General features: G+C 37.2%; 1 long non-coding RNA gene across 2 annotated transcripts; it reads left to right on the forward strand.

Moving 5' to 3' along the window:
- Positions 1 to 10,831: 10,831 nt before the first annotated feature.
- Positions 10,832 to 18,822, forward strand: LOC117345374. Of its 2 annotated transcripts, none has more exons than XR_004536422.1 (7): positions 10,832 to 10,988; positions 16,333 to 16,408; positions 16,750 to 16,895; positions 17,252 to 17,374; positions 17,629 to 17,911; positions 18,348 to 18,432; positions 18,707 to 18,822. It is a non-coding gene; the product is annotated as an uncharacterized LOC117345374 (long non-coding RNA). The 2 variants fall into 2 exon arrangements; XR_004536423.1 differs by having other exon boundaries at positions 17,649 to 17,911.
- Positions 18,823 to 20,974: the final 2,152 nt, after the last annotated feature.

The raw sequence follows: 20,974 nt of genomic DNA on the forward strand, positions 1-20,974 counted from the left end.
AAAACCCACATGGTCGGGCAGGTGACCTCATACCTTTTCACGTCCGATCGGGAGATCGAACCCCGATCGACTTGTGAAAGGCGAGTGAACAATCTACTGAACCACCCGACCACCCATTTTTATACATCGTACCCAGTAGACTTACTTAAGTCCTATTGTTATCATCGTTTTCAAATCGGTTGCAGGGATATATTACACACGCGTCGGTAATACTACTGTGGTAGATTATTCGTTCCATAAAATAGGAAAATTACATCTTAATTGACTGTTACCTGACCTCATCATCTTTTATTGACATATTCATTAAAAGACGACCTATTTTTCTCTAATACGTTGTTTTAATTTCTTCGCTGTTTGCAGTCATTTCCTCCAGGATTTCGGTGTATTCCGGGGTGGACCTGATACGAACGTAGCATCAACAAAATCTCCATTCTGTCAAATTGTATCTTTTTCAGTGCCATTTCTATCAATGAAATACATGTAATGTCATTTGCTTTATATTGCCAAAGATGCTCCAGGCCTCATGAACATACAATTACTCTAATATATATGTGAAATCAGCTGCCTACATTTTGAAATAACACCCTACTGACTATGTTTGTACAGTAACTATAGTCTGTTCTGGTGAAGTCACACCTGTATTTAACATGTATATGTTACCAGTAGATTTCATTGTAATTCTCATCAAAATCAAAGGTTCAATGAATAAGTACTGCACAAAAGATATTTCAAAATTACCTACCGGTATATACAGTACTATTAAATAATAATTCATTGCAATAGATATTAATCAATAATTCATTGAAATTAATATCAATCAATAATTCATTGAAATTAATAATGATTTTTTTTAAACTATTAATTTTATCATTACCAATTTCATCAAACTAAAAAGTATATAAAATACTTTGCTTTGTTTTAAATTACAAGTTAAAATCAAACGGCCCTTTTTTCCCATTTTAACACCTCTCCTGATACCAATTAATCAGACTGAAGATAATGATGTTGATAAGTAAATACCACTCACGTTGTACACCGCTCACTTTACTGATCAAGATAAAAAAAAAATGATGAGCTGTGTAACCCAGGCTACCGAAGCTACATGTATGTATCTATATAAACTTCAAAATGATCATCGTCTTCCCGTGGACCAGTTTTCCCATTTCACCCGATGCAACGATGACACTAGGAGACTGGTTCGCCCAGCAGCTGCATTGCCACATGTACCACTACACCACAGGGGCATGTCTAGGTATTTCTGGCTATTTTTAATATAAGACTAGACATGCCCCTGTGAATACACTAAGTAGAAGACCTAAGGTTCCGAGCATTAGAGGACATCGAGGATGCTGCCCTACCCCTTCGGAACCACTACGACAACGACCTAGGACGACCAACCACGGCCTGGCACGGGAAACTCAAAAAGATTGTACACCATGCACATCCCAACATCTTCACCATTATACGGACATTCAAGGACATACAGGCTACTTATGAGATAACTAAACTTAACGTCGTGCTGGAGGAACCAAACGACCCTCACCCAGGATGTCCTTCTGAAACAGAGACTGGGGTTTGGTTTGGTTTGGTTTATTTTGTTTAACGTCCTATTAACAGCTAAGGTCATTTAAGGACGGCCTCCCGTGCGTGCGATATGCATGTTTGTGGTGAGTGCGTATGTGTGTTTTGGGAGGCTGCGGTATGTTCGTGTTAAGCCTCCTTGTGATAGGCCGGAACTTTTGCCGATTTATAGTGCTACCTCACTGAAGCATACTGCCGAAGACATCCAGCAGCACACCCCACCCGGTCACATTATACTGACAACGGGCGAACCAGTCGTCCCACTCCGTGTATGCTGAGCGCTAAGCAGGAGCAGCAACTACCATTTTTAAAGACTCGGGTATGTCTCGATCGGCCAGGGGTCAGAACCCAAAGCCTTCCTCACGGGGGCGAACGCTCAACTAAAGGCCAAAAGTGAGGCATTGTCAAGGGAGACGTTAGGAAGAAGAAAGTTGTTAAGAAAGAAGAGAAAAGATAAGATCCCAAATTTAGTCGCCTCTTACGATCATGCAATGGGGGCAGCAGGTACAATTCTTACACCCTACCTGCAGGGCAGGACTGGGGAACTATTATATCCTAAAGTTCACAATTCCATAAGTCCGCATAGCTCATATGGTAGAACCATCGCTTAACAACCCAAAGGTTCGGAGTTCGAATCACCAAGATGTATCTTATTCACATTTTGCTATGTTTCTAAGAATAATACCATATAATTTTTCTTGGTCATATTTGAAAGATTTTTTTAACATTAAATGCATATTCAATATAAAATATTTAGTATCAAGATAGAAATGTTGAGATAGAAATTTTTTACTTGTATAAAAAAAGAGTAAAATCATAACCGATTTACTCCATATCATTCAAAGTAAAATATAAATGAACTGCAGTGTCGACCACAGGCATTCATGGATGGGTAGTGTAAAATTGCTATGTCAATTTAACTTTATTTCCTATGGTATTGACATACTATATGCATGTGATCCGTTCACAACACATGGCGCGCCAATGGACCATGACGATCTATTTTGGTAATGTGGGAATCACTGGGGTCACGTGGTATTTACCTGTATTGTTGCCTAGGTCTGGATAAGCGGAAAACGACCATATTATATATTCGATCAAAATATGTGATAGTATAAAAACATGTAAGATTCCAAGATTATAATAGTGATATTCTAAAATGAAAACTTTAAAATAGCATACATGTATAATTAAGATTCTGATAGTGTTGTTTTAAAAATATGTAAAGATATATTTTACTTGCAGAATTCTAATGCTCCTATAACTTATATATCAATGTGATTAATGATAAACTGAAAAATTCACAATTTTATTTAACAAATTGCTGAAATTTATATGTTAGTGTCTTGGTTTTCTAAAGTTGTCAAGCAATTTCTACAGGTAAAATACAGGTAAAATATCTCAGGTAAATACATAACCTGCAACAGGCTTAATTACCCTTACTTTGATGTCTCTGCCTATTGTTCTAACTATGTCGGCGTTTGGGAAAAACACCTATTTCTCTGTATCTACTAAAATCTCTGTTGTCGTTCATACGTATTTTTCGGCATAGCCGTCTAATTTTGTTTTGGCCCCGGAAATGACGCGACAGGTGGCGTTTCTGTCAAGATGAAGTACGTGATTTGTCAATGTAGCGGTCAATGCAAAATGCAGATATACAGTTTAAAACGAAACAAAGTTAAAGGGACCTCACGGTAAACCAATATTTATTTTGTATTTTCTATCATATTATTGGGTACATCTTTTAAAAAAATAACCTTCTGAACAATAACCATTCGAATTTGATGATGTATGTACATAAAAACATCAATTATCAATTATTAAAAGGTTATCACTCTGAATATGCAAATTTTGTGACATATACGATAAACGCATGCGCACAACAAACTAAAACACATGGAAACAAAAATGCCTTCCATTGTGAATCGACTGCGGTTGGAAACGATAACAGCTTCCGCAATGAAGAGAATAACAGGCGAATGGGTCAAACACAATCCTAGAATTAAACTTGGGAAGCAGTACAATAGATTGTAACAGTTAAAACATGAAAACAGCAGTAATACGGACGCCGCTCGTATTCTGCTTGATTGTTTGATAGTAGGTCGTGACAATCTCGGTAATATTTACACAAACTCAGTAATATTCACACAAACTCGGTAATAGTTCCACAAGCTCGGTAATATTTACACAGTCTGTACCAGTACATCGCTACTGTCACTATACTATATGAACAGTGTTTACACTTATTTACACATAAATTTGTGTGCCGTAATATATACAGAACGTGTTATTTAACATTTAAACCACTGTATAATATCGTTATCCAACTAACCCAGACGGAATATAGATACGCCTTGTAAACCATCGTCTGTTTGTGTTGCCACGATTTCAAAACGGTCACGTAATGATTTTAAAATAATTTCCGCGCTAAATTATGAGGGGGATTCCCAACTAAATCGAGTGGTCAAGCTGGACATGGGGATTGACTGTGAACATTGGGACAGCACAGACACATAAATGGAAAGGAACAAAACGCGTACATTCAGTGAACGTTTTTACCGTGATGTCCCTTTTAAATTGAATGCAAGCTGAATAAGTGGATGCATCTATTCAAATGACACATTTGCAGTCCTATTATCACCAAAAATGATTCAAACTGATATAATTTTGTTATCCGTACTGAAACTGCGTACTTATTAATTAAAATGTAGTTCATTAATTTATTTCACCTGTAGCTTTTGTAACAAAATGGGCTTAAAATATGTAGAAGTTTAATACATCATTTAAAATAGTAATTATCAGAGAGAGCAGGTCAGAAGTCATGCAATACTCGACTAGGGAAAACAACACATGTGATTGACAGGTTGTGTGTAGAATCTGATACAGAGCTCAGGGGTGTAGGCCATGTGATGTCCTGAGTGATAGAACAGGGAAAGGATCACTCCAATCTTAGATGGTATTGCTATAGTCAGGATAAGCGATGACAATAGTAGATAGATTACTTGGAGGGGGAGCATTAATGATCAGGTACATATGTTTCCGCACGTGCAATGTTAATTATATGCAGAGAGGCGGAGCTGAAGGAACGTTGCTAAAATTAAGTACACGGGATATTAGATATAGAGGAGAAAGCTAAAAGGGTAAGGAGGAGAACGAGAGGAGAACGCTGAAGGAGAGGGAGCTCCCCCGGACGGGGAAGGGAGAGCTCCCTTGGGGAGAGCACGAACGGGAGAGGGAGAAGAGAGGCCACGCGGAGGTGAGTGTGAGAGCGAACCATGGACATGGATGTGATAAACGTTATAACTACATAGACACAACGTGAAGTACAAATAAAATTAACTATTGTAAACCATATGGTGTTGTGTTACACCTATGTTACACTTTACATTATAACCACCAGCATTAAAACTATGCCGTTTATCTTTTTTAAAGATATTTCTTGTTGGCACTGTGTTCTCTTTATATCGGATTGTCCGTTTAACTTCACGTTTTCATTCTGATTTCGGTGGGAAGTATCCAGTCTCTAAGTACTTCGTTAGAAATTTCGTTATGTGGTATGTTCCAAGTATTCTAACTATATCGGGTACAAAACCGCTGGAGTGTTCTTTGTCGATCGTATAATACTGTAAGCGACGAATGAATATTTGTTTCTCCTGTGCGGATGGCGGATGGAGAGATATAGAAGTTGTAAGAAAATATTAATTTCTGCCGTTATTGGATATACTCCAATTATATTTTCTACCATGTCCGATCGGGTTCGTTTCTCCACGCCGAGTATACGTTTTGCTACATGGTGTCTGAAATTGATTTATTTAGGTGTAGTAATATCACTCCCAGTTCCGGATATCACAAGTAGAGCGTTTCTTCCTCTCCTACAACCACAGGGGCTTGGCACGATTTTCCAAATGATATATATATGTATTATAGTGTCAAGGATATAATACATATATATATATATGGACCATCATTTGGAAAATCGTACCAAGCCCCTGTACCTACAACCGTTCTCTATTTTAGTAGACGCTCGCAGTTTTGAAACTATCGGAATTCCGAGATGCTCTTGCACATCTTTGATGGGTAATATGTCTCCATTCACAGTCCATGGAATATTGAGTATGTTGTTTCTTTTATTGTTGAACACTAATATAGAACATTTGTTATTATATTGATATTTCCAAATATTCGTGTAGTTTGCTGCTACATATAACATTTTCTGCAGAGCGTTCGGACTTGTTGCAATTAAGGCACATCATCTGCTAGCGTGGTATTTCCATTATCTATGTCATACACCACAGCACCACACTTGGGCTCTTCTAGCTGAATCAAGAGGCCATTTATATACGCTAGGTACAGAAATCCAGAAAATTAAAACAAGGAAAGATTATACATAAAGAAAAGAAGAAAGGTCCTGCAGTTGGTCATGCATGTGATATTTTAAGTGTACCCGGAACGAAAACAATATCCAAATATGTTATTCTATGTAACCACCAAAGAAGAATGTCGCAAACCGCATCAAAATCGGTTGGCCGAGTGCCGAGATACCGCACATCGAAGTACGCGATTTACACCTGTCGGTCGACTGCTGATTTGGAACTCTTCAGTCTATGACGCCACAGGTTCAACGGAGTAACTGAAATGGTGGTCAGCAGTATAGAGGACAGTGTGAACAGTAGCAACACAGACATGTTTGAATACTATCTGGACATGAGATTTGAGGCGAATATTGCCAACAAGAACTCGGAATCCAACTATATAAGTTTGAGCTTAAAAGAAAATTAAATGTTTGTGAAATGGACTCTAAAATGACCACTTGGGTAATACAGACTGGTGTGTTTTACCAGGGACCTACAGATGTTATACACGATCCAATAATCGTACAGTAAACTTATACGTTGTATTCTATACTAAACCCGCTTTTAGTCATGAAGGACACTTAATTCAGAAAGTAATATATCTACATTAGACTAAATATCTCCTGTATAAAAACCAGTGTTGGAGCCTACAACGTACTTCTATATATACAGATTTTATCCCTTATTTTAACATGTCAGAGTCTCGACGAGTAAATGCTTGATAAAAATATATATACGATCGTTGTCAATGAAATTATATAAAAGTGCTTCGCAACAATTATTGATAGTTTAATTACGTACAGGTACATATCATAGGTACTTATTAAAACCATGATTTTGACTCTAAAAAGATCATATCTTAGTGCACTTGCTCGATTTCTGTTGTGTAGAATATTTAGTTTTCGAGGACCAGAGCTGATAAAATGCTTGTCATATATACTGTTTACTGTCATAGATGTTTTAGATTAGATTAGAAGGAACTTCAGTTGTGAAGTAGAAGGCAAGAAAAAGTTTTTTGATAGATGTAGACGAAAGTGTTGTTCCCTAAATAAATCTGCATTTCGTCAATTATAAGGAGCTGTGTTGCCAATTAACATTGGTAGTAGGTCGATAAGAAAATTAGGTGTCAAATTATTGACTATAGAAGAGAATAAGGAGATTTTCCAAGCATCTCTTCTCTTCGAAAGGGGTAACCAACCGGTTTCTAAATATAAGAACTCTGCTTTTTTTAATATGGGCAGCCCTGTGACTATATTGCGGCCTCTAGATTTAACTTTTCTAATAACAATGAGTTTGTTGTACCGCAGTTGTCCCATACTTCACATGCATATTCATCAAGTAATGGTCTTATAGGTAAGATACATATTTCGGCAGAGCCGTACAGTATTCTTTTGGCCCCGGATATGTCGCGACAGGTGGCGTTACTGGTCAAGATGAAGTATGTGATTGGTCAATGTAGCGGTAAAAATGCAAAAGTTGCAGTTAAAAACGAAACAAAGTTAAGAGTGAGTGCAAGCTGAATTAGTGGATATATCTTTCCAAATGACACATTAATAAAATTATATTTCTGATTCAAATGCAGTCTTATTAGCACCAAAAATGATTAAAACTGATGCAGTGTTCTTATCCGTGCTGAAACGCATTAGTTCGTTGATTTATTTCACCAGCAGTTTTACATTATAACCACAAGTATTAAAACTATGCCGTTTATCTTTTTTGGCATAGCCGTATAATTTTCTTTTGTCCCCGGATATGACGCGAAAGGTGTCGTTACTGGTCAAGCTGAAGTATGTGATTGGTCAATGTAGCGGTAAATGCAAAATGTAGAAATGCATTTAAAGACGAAACAAAATTAAGATTGAATGCGAGCTAAATAAGTGGATGTATCTATTCAAATGATGCATTAATAAAATCATATTCCTGATTCAAATGCAGTCTTATTATCACCAAAAATGATTCTAACTGATATAATTTTGTTATCCGTGCGGAAACTGCGCATTTATTAATTAATTCGTTAATTTATTTCACCAGCAGTTTTACATTATAACCACCAGCATTAAAACCATGCCGTTTATCTTTTTTTTTAAAGATATTTCTTGTTTTCTAATGTGTTCCTGTTGAAGATAAGTTTTAATTTACGGAGGGTGGCTATATATTTAGTTACTTTATTGAATAAAGATTCTACATGTATGTTCCACTTACAATCATCAGAAAGAATGACTTCTAGGTGTTTATGGTGGTTTGTTAAAAAAAACCCAAAAAACCGTCGAGTCGATCGCTGTATAAGGACATAAACATAGATTTACGTCACCGGCCTGTTATCCATAATGCACTGCGAGGTTCAACCAATTGACTAAATGAGATGTGATCATATGTTTACACTGATGAGTCGTAAGACTTAAAGTAATAAATGAACTTGAACTTGAACTTGAACATGATCTGTTTTACGACACAATTACTACGCATCAGTCACCTGTTTCATTCATTAGATAATGATTTTTTTCAATAATGTTGCAAAAACTGCAGTGGGAAAAAAAATATGGCTTATCAACCGGTATAAATTGCCGAAATGTTTACTATACACATAAATTCAAGATTCTACCTTTGGAATTGGTATTCAAATTCAGTCAATTTACAATGTATTCTGGAAAAATCGGGAATTGTTTGTTCATTTACTAGTTCCTGAACAGTGGTAAAAAAAAAAAAATGCAGTAATATTGTTTTGCTAGCTGTTTTAATTTTCTCAACTTGCATTCTTGCCACCCATTCATCTTTTACACTTTCAGGCATCGTAATCAATTTCATTCTCGTACGGGTTGATATCTTTCTCTAAAATCACTGTATCATTCTCAGTTACGGGGATTATTTTACTTTGATTTAAGGACTATTCTTTTATTAGTTCAAAAGATCAATGGTTTAACGCTTTCACATTTAAAAGTTGTCAGTTGCTGACATATTGCAATGCTACTATCAATCGACTTAATTTTTCTATTATAAACACCTAAAGGCCCATGGCATATCAAATTAATGAACGAGTTTAATAAATTGCATATGACATAGCAATTCATGTAAGATACATAATACATGTACTTACTAGGTTATCTATTGTAACTTGGTGCTTCTCGGTTGGGATTCCCTCACTTCAAAATGTCATGTCACTTTTATTTATATACGGCCAATTTCTAGCTGTAACTCGAAACTGCTTAATTCTCGTGATATGTGTGTTGTGCGTGTTTGCACGACGCACCACATCTTCGCTAGCCAAGGCTTCTGATTACGTTACACTACACGAACCCTTGGCGGATATAGTCGTGTTCAAACCGTCGCGCCCTGGAATCCCAGGGCACCCAATCAAATCACGTTTTACATTCTGGCTTGGTTTCGCAGTAAACAAAAAATGCGGCACCCAGTACATAGCTACATTGCCGAATAAATCATGGCATTCTACCTAAATACAAAAATCACAATCTTTTGGGGGAACATTCGCAGTGTTTGATCAATTCATATAAGTCATTGATCACATATCTCATCGAAATGACACCAAACCTCGATGTGTGTTTGTAAACATCACCGATGAAGTAAATCGGTAACGCTTATTTTGATTGGTCGAAAATTTCATGTGTAAAGGGTGGTAATTTCGAATCACCGCTAGAGGGCCAGAACTGACGCCTATATCTGCCAAGGGTTCGTGCAATCGGATAACCTCGGGCCTTTCCGGCAAGCTCGGAAAAACACCTCGGATGTATATGGCGGAGTGATATGCAGATTTGCCGACTATTGGCCAATCGGATAACCTCGGGCCTTTCCGGCAAGCTCGGAAAAACACCTCGGATGTATCAATCGGATAACCTCGGGCCTTTCCGGCAAGCTCGGATTATTGAAAAGAATACCCGAGGAGTTCCGAATGGGGTTCGTGTAGTGTAACGTAATCAGAAGCCTTGGCTAGCGAAGATGGACGCACCATGGATTGACACGTGTCCTAATACAAAAATACATGAACATGTATATGTAAATACATTATTGATAACGATTTCGGTGCTTTATTTTCTCAGTCTTTATAAAAACGTGTCATTCCAATGGTAAAATTGTTTATAATCGTGTTATTGTTAAGGACTATTGGACCTACCTCTCACCATGTTGTTGATACTGAAACAATTTTTCTCAAACAAACATATTACAGAACAAAATGCATCCATTTTTTCCATGTTTGTAACAAAACATACTAGAAAGGTGCTGGACTTCGACTTTTAATAAAAAATAACTTTTGAAACAATAAAAAATAACTTTTGTCGGTTGTCCGAACTGTCACAAATTCATAATAATAAAATACATACGAGAGGGAAACTGCCATGGAATGTGTTATTTCATTATATAGCTACACGTATTTACCGTTTTTTTATTAAGTTTTTGGTCTCTAATGCGTGTTTGTGAATTTCACTTTCGAACCATTTACACGAAAACACCCTTTCGGGTTCCAACACGTGCATCGAAGGCAAAAATGATATCGCTAAAAATCTGTATGAAATCTGACTTTAAAAATAAACACACACCAAGATTAACACTTTGGCACATTAAATACTGCAAACACATTGCAATCAATATATGTTTGTAACTTATAATTACGTTTTTGTCGCTGTCATTCTTTCTACTTTCACTTCATGCCGCCATCATGCCGTTTATGTTATGAAAATATTAATGCGCACAGGAACCTCCGATATGAAACTTCGCAGGTAAGTATTTATTGTCTGCCATTAATTATTTTAATATGTTTTCTGTATTTCTATTTATCATAAATTTACTTTAATAACACCACATAATCAATTTGACGATAATAAATATATTTCTATTTCCGGTGGCGTAGGGGGCCAACCGATTTACTTACTTCCGGATTTATGTATCTTCGTTGGTAAATTTTAATTGAAGGTGTGTTTTTATGATAATTGGACTCTAATGACGAAGTAACGGATAGTGTGACATTTCATTACAGTTATGAGCTTATTATGCATTGATGAGGGACGCAATCGCGTTTATGATTTTTCAACAACATGATCTCAGGTAAGAGCCATGTGTTATAAAACGACAATTTTGACAGGTAAGTTGTTGATTTCACAAGGGTGTATTGTAGGTTATAAATCTTTTTTAATATGGCAGGAACCGATTCTTTCGGTTTATTAGATACAAGTCTTTAAGAGAAATATACAAAATCCAATATAATTCAAACTGAAACATTGATAATATTCATATAACTTTTGTTATTCGTAAATTCCATCATACAATTTACCCTATTTGGCCCCTTTATGTATGTGCAGTACGACAACACGTACAACATGCGTGTACTACTACAGCTTAAAGGTGCCATGTGACCACATGGATACTGGTGATGTATTTGTATAGATTAGAAATATGCCATAATTAAGGATTTTCTTTTACTGGTGATACTTATAAATATATCATACTCTATATACAGATCTACCCAATGAAATCCTGTGTACATATATGTATGTTTACCTGATACCTGATACCTCTTCTTCGACATCACTGGTTAGCTGATATCAGCTAATTCTGACGCATCTTGTAGGAATAACTCACTTTTATCCGGTTGCCCATCATAAAAAACTTGGGTAAAACTTAAAAGGTACTTTGTGCCAATGTTTATTTAGACCATTTTTAGAAACATTTAGAGTGGGCCCCGGGGGCTTCTACTACTGAACTGGGGAGTAAACTCCACGAATCCACCACTCGTCGACTAAAAATTCCCTGTGTGACTGTCGTTCTGCTCTGGTTTTTATATAGTTTTTTTTAATGTCCTCTGGTGTTAGTTTGTGCCACTGTGAAAAGCATGTTTTTGTCCAATATATATGTCTATATTGTTGAGTATTTTGTAAACTTCAACGACATCATTGCGTTTACGTCTGTATTCTAGTTTTGGTAGCCCAAGCTTTTTTAGTCTTTGGTGATATGGCAGGTCTTTTATGGAGTGTACTCTTTTTGTAGCTTGTCGTTGGACATTTTCAATGGCTATTTGGTCTGTCCTTAGTTACCAGACTTGTGTTGCATATTCTAAATTTGGTCGAATCAGGCTTTATATAGTGTTAGAAACATGATTGTGTTCATGTACAGAAAAGTTCTAAAAATTAGACCCAGAATACTATTTGATTTACTGACTGTTTGGCTAACGTGTTGACTAAATTTCAATTGGTGGCAATTGTCAAAGGTCACCCCTATGTCTTTTCTTTTGCTACTTTCTCAATTTGATTGCTAGGAGGAAAGTGGTATGTGGGGTTTTGGGCTTGATGTCCAATGTTTAGGTGCGTACATTTTTTTGTATTCAGGTGTCATTTTCCAGTCTATCATTTTTTTTGTTTCTAAATAGCTTGTAGTCGTCAGCAAAAAGTTTCATAACACTATGATGGACTACATCTGGGAGGTCATTAATGTATATTAAAAACAGAACAGGGCCCAGTACACTACCTTGGGGCACACCACTTGTTACATCTACCAGACTGGATATTTCCCCTTGAATGACTATAATGTTTGTGCTACTGCAACAGAAAAGAGCCTATGTGCATATTCCCATCGCTTTCCCTGACTGGCAATAGAACCTGGTGCACCGGCCAACTTAACAAATAACCAATGTCCATCACCTGAATGACAGAGACTATTTAAGTATAGTACAACACACCAACCCATTCGTAATAAACTACATTGTAAATATATATCATAAATACTACACATTTAAAAATGGGAATACCAGCCAAAAAAAGAAAACGAAAGTTTAATTCACGTCGTGGACGTCATGCATATGCAACCAAACGAAGATATACAAAACATGCCAATTTCCTAGAAACACAATTGCCCAGCTTACTGCAGCATGTCAATAAAAAGAAAGTGAAACCCTACAAAATTGTGCCAGTAAGAAATACTTCTGTACCTGGAAAGTCTTCCATTAAAATTATAGTTAAGCGTCTGACAGTGTGCAAATCTTTGAAATTACGAAATTTGACATGTAATAAGACATTGGAATTTACATGTACATCTACAAAGAAACAAAAAGTTGAAGGCTTTCGCTTAACAGATATTTCCCATATACCGAATTTCATTAATCAAGCATGCAGGCATACCGTTTCTTGTGCTGAAGCAAGCAAGAAATTAACAGAGGGAAATGATGCCTTTGAAATTGTTAGAGAAAGTAAAAAGTCTGGATTGGTCTCAACATTAGTTGTTGCATGTTGTTGCGGACATACATTTACAGTAAATACTAGTGACCGGGATACATGTGGAACAACGTCATTTCATGATGTCAACATCAGAGCAGTATGGGGGTCGATGGTCACTGGGAATGGGTGCTCCCAATTAAATGAGACATTAGGCACTATAGGTTTGCCAGGTATGACCCCAAAAATGTTTTCTCACATAGAAAATCATATTGGAAATATGTGGCTGAACTGTCTCCAAGGAGACCTGGACTTAGCAAATGCAGAGGAAAAACGTCTGGCTCTAGAACGTAATGATTTGCATGATGGGATAGCTGCCATCACAGTTGTTTGTGATGGAGGATGGTCCAAGAGGAGCCATCGACATACCTACAATGCTTTGGGAGGTGTTGGGGTGATATTTGGTGCTGTCACTGGCAAATTATTATACATAGGTGTTAGGAATCGCCACTGTCACATATGTACACTGGCCGAATCAACAGAGACAGAACCTCCAGCCCACACATGTTACAAGAACTGGGACCATAGCAGCCAGGCGATGGAAACAGACATTATCTGCAATGGATTTGAGGAGGCTGAGGAAAAACATGGGGTTCGCTACATGAGAGTCATAGGAGATGGGGACAGTTCTGTTTTTTCAAGTATACAGGAGAGAGTTCCAGTATGGGGTCGACATGTGAAAAAGTTAGAATGCGCTAATCATGCATGCAAGTGCTTGCGTTCTAGTCTGGAGAACCTTGTCAATGACAAACCGCATTACAAAGGCAGAGGAAAGTTGACCAAGACAGTTCGTGTTCGCCTTACAACAGCAGTCCGTTGTGCTATAAAAATGCGTTCCCTTGAGGAAGACAAAAAACAGGCCACCAAACAACTAGAAAAAGATATTCGGAATTCAATCTTCCATATATTTGGGGATCACAAAAACTGTAGTGATTTCTGTAAAGACTTCACAGAAAAAAACAAGGCACCACTTCCTTCATCATTAACATCAGCATCATCTTCGACATCCCATCCATCTCCCTCATCAGCAGCCTCATCCTCAACATGCCATCCATGTCCCTCATCAGCAGAATCATCCTCGACATCAACATCTACACCATCTGATTTCAGCCCGTCTGAAATACTTGAGGATCAGCAAGAATACTGGAAAGAGGGAACTTCAGAAAAAGATATGGCAGAGTCTCGTGGGGGAGTTAGCTATGAAGTTGACCTAGACAAAGATATTTTAAGAGATGTTAGTATTCTGTTGGACCGTCTAGCATCGAAGAGTGACCGTCTTCTCGGGAACTTCACTACAAATCTTGCAGAAAGTTGGATGGCTATCCGCATGAAATTTGATGGGGGAAAAGTTATCAACAGATGCAAGAGGGGATCCTGGCATGCAAGATGCTATGGTGGAGCGTTGCGAAAAAATTTTGGCCCGGCTTGGTCCCCATTGGTATTTCATAGATGTACTGGGAGGAAACCTGGAGAATCTTTCACAACACTTTATAGACAAAGGTCAAATCACCTTACTAGAAGTCTGAGATGCCAGGCCAAACCTGAAACCAAGGCCAGAGCGAGGAAAAGAAAACTGAAATCAACATCTGCCGCAAACACCAAGGCAGCAAAGAGAGCGTACGGAAAGGAGGTGGTGGAATCTGTTGCTGACTTGTCATCCGATGAATTACGAGAACGTTGCAATTCTTTTTATAAGAAAAATGTGGATGTTTCTGTGGAACAAATCAACATTATTGAGGCATCAACAAAATTACAAAGCCTAAGTACTACATGGAAAGAAGAACGTCATCTTCGCCTAACATCATCTTCATTTGGTGAAATAGTACATAAGAATGTTCATAGGCCTGTAGTTCCACTAGTTAGAAGGCTTCTTTACAGCACTTTCCAAGGCAACAGGTACACTGCCTTTGGACTCGCTCAAGAACAACCATCTGTGAAAGAGTACATTCAGTACAAGCTGGAACATGGTGAAAAAGTAAGTGTTAAACCAGCAGGTCTTCAAATTGATGTCAACAATAAATTTCTGGCTGCAAGTACGGATGGTTTGGTAGAGTGCGTTGATAAATCTGAATGTGGACTCCTGGAAATTAAAAACATCTTACAAAGAAATCAACTTTCCTTCCAAGAAGCTTGTAAGAAGCAGTCATCATTTTGTTTAGAGATGGAAGGAAACATCTTGAAACTGAAAAAAACACATAATTATTATATGCAATGCCAAGGGCAACTGAACATATTTCAGAAAAAGTGGATTGACTTTGTTGTTCGACGCCAGAATCCGTACCAATTACACATCCAACGAATATTCTTGGACAAGGAGTTGTGGCAGCAATTGATATTACCCAAACTTCATGCCTTCTATTTCACTTCCATTCTACCAGAACTCTCATTACCGCGATACAGACTTTCACCTGGAATCAGAGAACCACCTAAGCCTTGGGTAATGATAATCAATACATATCATACATGTCATATCATACACTACAACTTTTATTAATTACTAATATATGCGATCATAGAACACTTGTATACCAGGGAATGGTCTTGTTAGGACTATTGCTAATGTCCCTGAAGAAAAACAAATATGCACACAATGTCTAAGGTACTACATATGCATGTATATATATAAAACACATATTTACTATACACCAAAAATTTCATAAATGTGATAATTGAATTGTAAACTGACTTTAAAGTTGATTACAAAAATGTTTCCAAATCTCAAACACAATCACATGTTAAAGTCTGAAATATCAATATTCATATTCTGTCTTCTTCACCTATGCATATTTACAAGTGAAATTTACTTATATTCCCATATATTAGCATTTTAATCACAAATGTCAACAAAGGGTCAAGCCAAATTGGCTTCACGAAGAAGCCGTGTGGCTTACATAAAAGTTGTAGGGGCCAAATATTGTAAATTGTATGATATAATTTACGAATAACACTAGGTATATGAATGTCATAAATGTTTAAGTTTCAACTATATTGGTATTTATGTATTTATTGTAATATCATGTAACTAATAAACATGGTGGTAGGTAGGTCCAATAGTCCTTAACGTTGATTGATGTTCTACTTTCTCATTGTATCATCAGCATTGTGCTATGTTCTTGTAATTCATTTTACTAGTTTTCTGTAATAATATAGTATACATGTATCTATAATATTTTATTTTATTTCAGTTTAACCAGCAAAAATTAACATCCAAGTTGAAGACAAGCAAGCAGACTTCAGCCACTACCAAAAAGACTTGTCATGGTAATTTGTTTTTCATGCTTTTTAATTGGAGCTTATTTAGATCATACTAGTCGATTCGCACTTAATGTGAAAAAGTTGTCAGTTACGTAACGTACATCGATGGTTATCTCCTGGTACTCCGGCTTGGTCCACCATTAAAACTGTCTTGTCCTTACATAACCATAAGTGGTTTACTAGACGTTAAACTCTAGCTCCCCCTTCATACTAAATATTGTAAACGTAACATTAATGGGCAGGTGTAGACGAGGAAAAATGCTGTTTTTACGTGAATAAGGGCAATTTTCTGTTTTTATTCCAGTAAAATTATATAATGAGAAAATGTTTCATTTCGAATTCCACAGTTCCAGAACCCACTTTATCAACAAGAAGCAGTGGACGTAAAAGATGCATGAAATTTGTTGGAAGAAAGATTTCACATGCGTGGTGTCCAGCTGAAGGGTCACAGATAAGCCGATGGTACACTGGAATGGTTTTAGATTGTATCAAGGTAATATCATATTCAATTTATTTATGTATTATGATTAATCATGATATACATTGTATTGTGCAATATATTAGAAATTATCTGAAGTCGGCTTAATAAAATTAATTTTTTATGCATTATTATTAGTTTGTAGTGATATTTCTTGCAGTCTTATTATATTATGGGCTTGTGACCGGTTTATACAGGTGTTCAGTTTATACAAGTTTTTGGTGTATATACAATTAAAATGTATTCTGTGTGTGTTTGCTTTTTAGATGTTTATAACGTAAATACTCTTGATTTTTTTGTTATTTTTCTGCTGCATGTAAATTATTTGTTCTTAGAGAAAACTCTTGTAAATGTCTCTCAATTCACTTCAGGGAAAAGATGGTGACAGGACAGCTGTTTATGAAGTTGCATATGAGGGGGAGGCAGCTTCCAGCACACTATCAAATTTGCAGCAAGACTTGGACAAAGGTTCCCTGAAGTTTATAGATATTTAGGTAATATTTAACATTATGTTACAGTTAAAGTAAACATTATGGCCTTCATTTTTTGTTTAGATGGTGATAATTGAGGTAAGAAATGAAGCTTGAATAATAGCTTATTGGTGCATAATTACATGTATAAAGTACAAAGTGAAGTACAATAATGTGAAGCAAACCACCATAGAGGTTGATGTAAAGCTAGACCTTATGAATGGTCACCTATAATTTTGGGATATAAGTCAGTTGATGGGTAAACTTTGTCACTCCAGTCAGCCAGCCACATATCCAGTCAGCCAGCCACATATCCAGTCAGTGAGCCACCTCTCCAGTAGTGTACACAGCCACCAGTGCAGTGAGCCACCTCTCCAGTAGTGTACACAGCCACCAGTGCAGTGAGCCACCTCTCCAGTAGTGTACACAGCCACCAGTGCAGTGAGCCACCTCTCCAGTAGTGTACACAGCCACCAGTGCAGTGAGCCACCTCTCCAGTAGTGTACACAGCCACCACTGCAGTGAGCCACCTCTCCAGTAGTGTACACAGCCACCAGTGCAGTAAGTTTATTTGTTAATGTGAACACAGTTCTACATTACTGTAATTATCATAGAGACACCATGTGACTGTTAATACACATTGATTCTATTGAAGTAGAATAACAAATATACATACCATAGGTCTAAACCCAAAAAAACTGACATGAACTCAACAGTCAAGGGACAAGAAAAAACAAGTTAAACAAAGGAACATACATCGACAGGACACAACATGAACCTCCATAAAAATCATGATGGGTGCCACATGCGGAGCAGGAAATGCTTACCCTTCCGGAGCACCTGACTTCACCTCCAGTTTTTGTGGAGGTTCATGTTGTGTCCTGACACTGTGTGTTTCCTAAGTTTCACTTGTTATGTCTTGTCCCTTGACCATTGTGTTCGTTTTAGTCCCTTTGTTTAACGTGCAGTATATATTTGTTCTTCTATTCTATTACAGTCAAATGTAGACAGTGAGTCCGGCATTAAGTCAGTCATCAATCGATCAGTCCAGTAGCCTACCAGTCAAATCTGCTATCAACTAAGTAAGCTATAGTTTTTTTTATTTTAGTTTGTTTGTGTAAGTGTAGTTGTTTATTAAGTTTTTTTTGACAAATATTGATTCAGCTAAGACCATTCATTGTGCAGCTTTGTTATCTCTCCTCAAAAATAGATCATTCAATAGATTAATTTAATTGTAAACTAATTATAATATAAGTTCATTGAAAACTATTACTTGATAACGATTAAGTGTCCTCATTTTACAGATAAATGTAGAAAGATATTGTTTGAAACAAATTTACCACTTTCACTTTTCAGTCAAATGTACACATGGACTTGGCCATCAGTAAGCCACTAGTCACCAGTCCAGTTACTAGTCACCAGTCCAGTTACCAGTCATCAGTCCAGTTACCAGTCATCAGTCCAGTAACTAGTCATCAGTCCAGTTACCAGTCATCAGTCCAGTAACTAGTCACCAGTCCAGTTACCAGTCATCAGTCCAGTAACTAGTCACCAGTCCAGTTACCAGTCATCAGTCCAGTTACCAGTCATCAGTCCAGTTACCAGTCATCAGTCCAGTTACCAGTCATCAGTCCAGTTACCAGTCATCAGTCCAGTAACTAGTCACCAGTCCAGTTACCAGTCATCAGTCCAGTTACCAGTCATCAGTCCAGTTACCAGTCATCAGTCCAGTAACTAGTCATCAGTCCAGTAACTAGTCATCAGTCCAGTAACTAGTCACCAGTCCAGTTACCAGTCATCAGTCCAGTTACCAGTCACTTGTCCAGTAACCAGTCATCAGTCCAGTAACCAGTCATCAGTCCAGTAACTAGTCATCAGTCCAGTAACTAGTCACCAGTCCAGTAACTAGTCACCAGTCCAGTTACCAGTCATCAGTCCAGTAACTAGTCACCAGTCCAGTAACTAGTCACCAGTCCAGTAACTAGTCACCAGTCCAGTTACCAGTCATCAGTCCAGTAACTAGTCACCAGTCCAGTAACTAGTCACCAGTCCAGTAACTAGTCACCAGTCCAGTTACCAGTCATCAGTCCAGTAACTAGTCACCAGTCCAGTTACCAGTCACCAGTCCAGTAACTAGTCACCAGTCCAGTAACTAGTCACCAGTCCAGTAACTAGTCACCAGTCCAGTAACTAGTCACCAGTCCAGTTACCAGTCATCAGTCCAGTTACCAGTCATCAGTCCAGTAACTAGTCACCAGTCCAGTTACCAGTCACCAGTCCAGTTACCAGTCACCAGTCCAGTAACTAGTCACCAGTCCAGTTACCAGTCATCAGTCCAGTAACTAGTCACCAGTCCAGTTACCAGTCACCAGTCCAGTAACTAGTCACCAGTCCAGTAACTAGTCACCAGTCCAGTTACCAGTCATCAGTCCAGTAACTAGTCACCAGTCACAAGGCACCAGTCCATTCACTAGTCATCAGTCCAGTTACTAGTCTTCAGTATTAGTGTGTCACCACAATCTGACAATCCTATAGTAGAGTAAGCCAGTAGTGTCAGTCACTCTTTTCTAAAGCCAATATGAGTGGGATTTGATTTTAAAAAGTATATTTGTTATTTTGTGTACAAATTAAGAGAATAAATTTCATATTATCAAATGTTTAAAAAAATAAAGGCAGATATTGGAGAATACCTGATTTTTAATTTTTATTATTCATTTCATACATACAATATATCTATGTATATACTGTATACATGTGTGGAAAGAAAATGATAATAACAAAAATCCTTAGACCATCATCACATTTTCAGGGATGAAAAAGATCCCCCCTCCCCCTCATTCTTTGTGGAAACTTAAAACTCAGAAACAATACATTAACCTTTGGCCTAAAAGCATTCAAAATTGCAAAAGAAATGAGATAAAAATGTCAAGGGGAATAACTCCTATAAAAGTTTTGCATTCATGGGCCTCCATACTTACTAGTTGGAACTACTTTTATGTAAGCAACATGGCTTCTCAGTGAAGCCATTTTGACTTGACCCTTGATTGAAATTTATGACTGAAATGCTGATATACGGAAACGTAATTAAATTTCATTTGTAAATATGTATAGGTGGAAGATGTCAGAATATAAATATTGATAAATCAGATTTTAACATGTGGTGGTATCTGAGATTTTGAAACATTTCTGGAATCCACTTCAAAGTCAGTTTTTAATTTAATTTTCACATTTATGAATTTCTTGGTATAGTAAATACGTGTTTTATATCATACCATAGACATTGAGTGCATTTTTGTTTTTTTATCAGTAATTTTTGAAGAGTTTTTAATCCTTCTACATGTAACCCCAATATGGCTGACATTAGTAAGTCCAATAGTCCTTAATGATACAAAATATTGAATCATAAATTACATTAATGAATTACCCAGAGCAAAAAAAAATATCTTTATGCACGCAACACATGTTTTTTAAACACGTAGTAAAACAGATCATGTGATCACATCTCATTTAGTCGATTGGTCGAACCTCGCAATGCATTATGGATAATAGGTTGGTGACGTAAATCTAAACTTATGTTCGTATATAGCGATCGACTCGACCTGTTGTAGTCGCAACTCCGCCGTA

This window comes from Pecten maximus, chromosome 16, assembly GCF_902652985.1.
Source record: "Pecten maximus chromosome 16, xPecMax1.1, whole genome shotgun sequence".
Taxonomy (NCBI): Eukaryota; Metazoa; Mollusca; class Bivalvia; order Pectinida; family Pectinidae; genus Pecten; species Pecten maximus.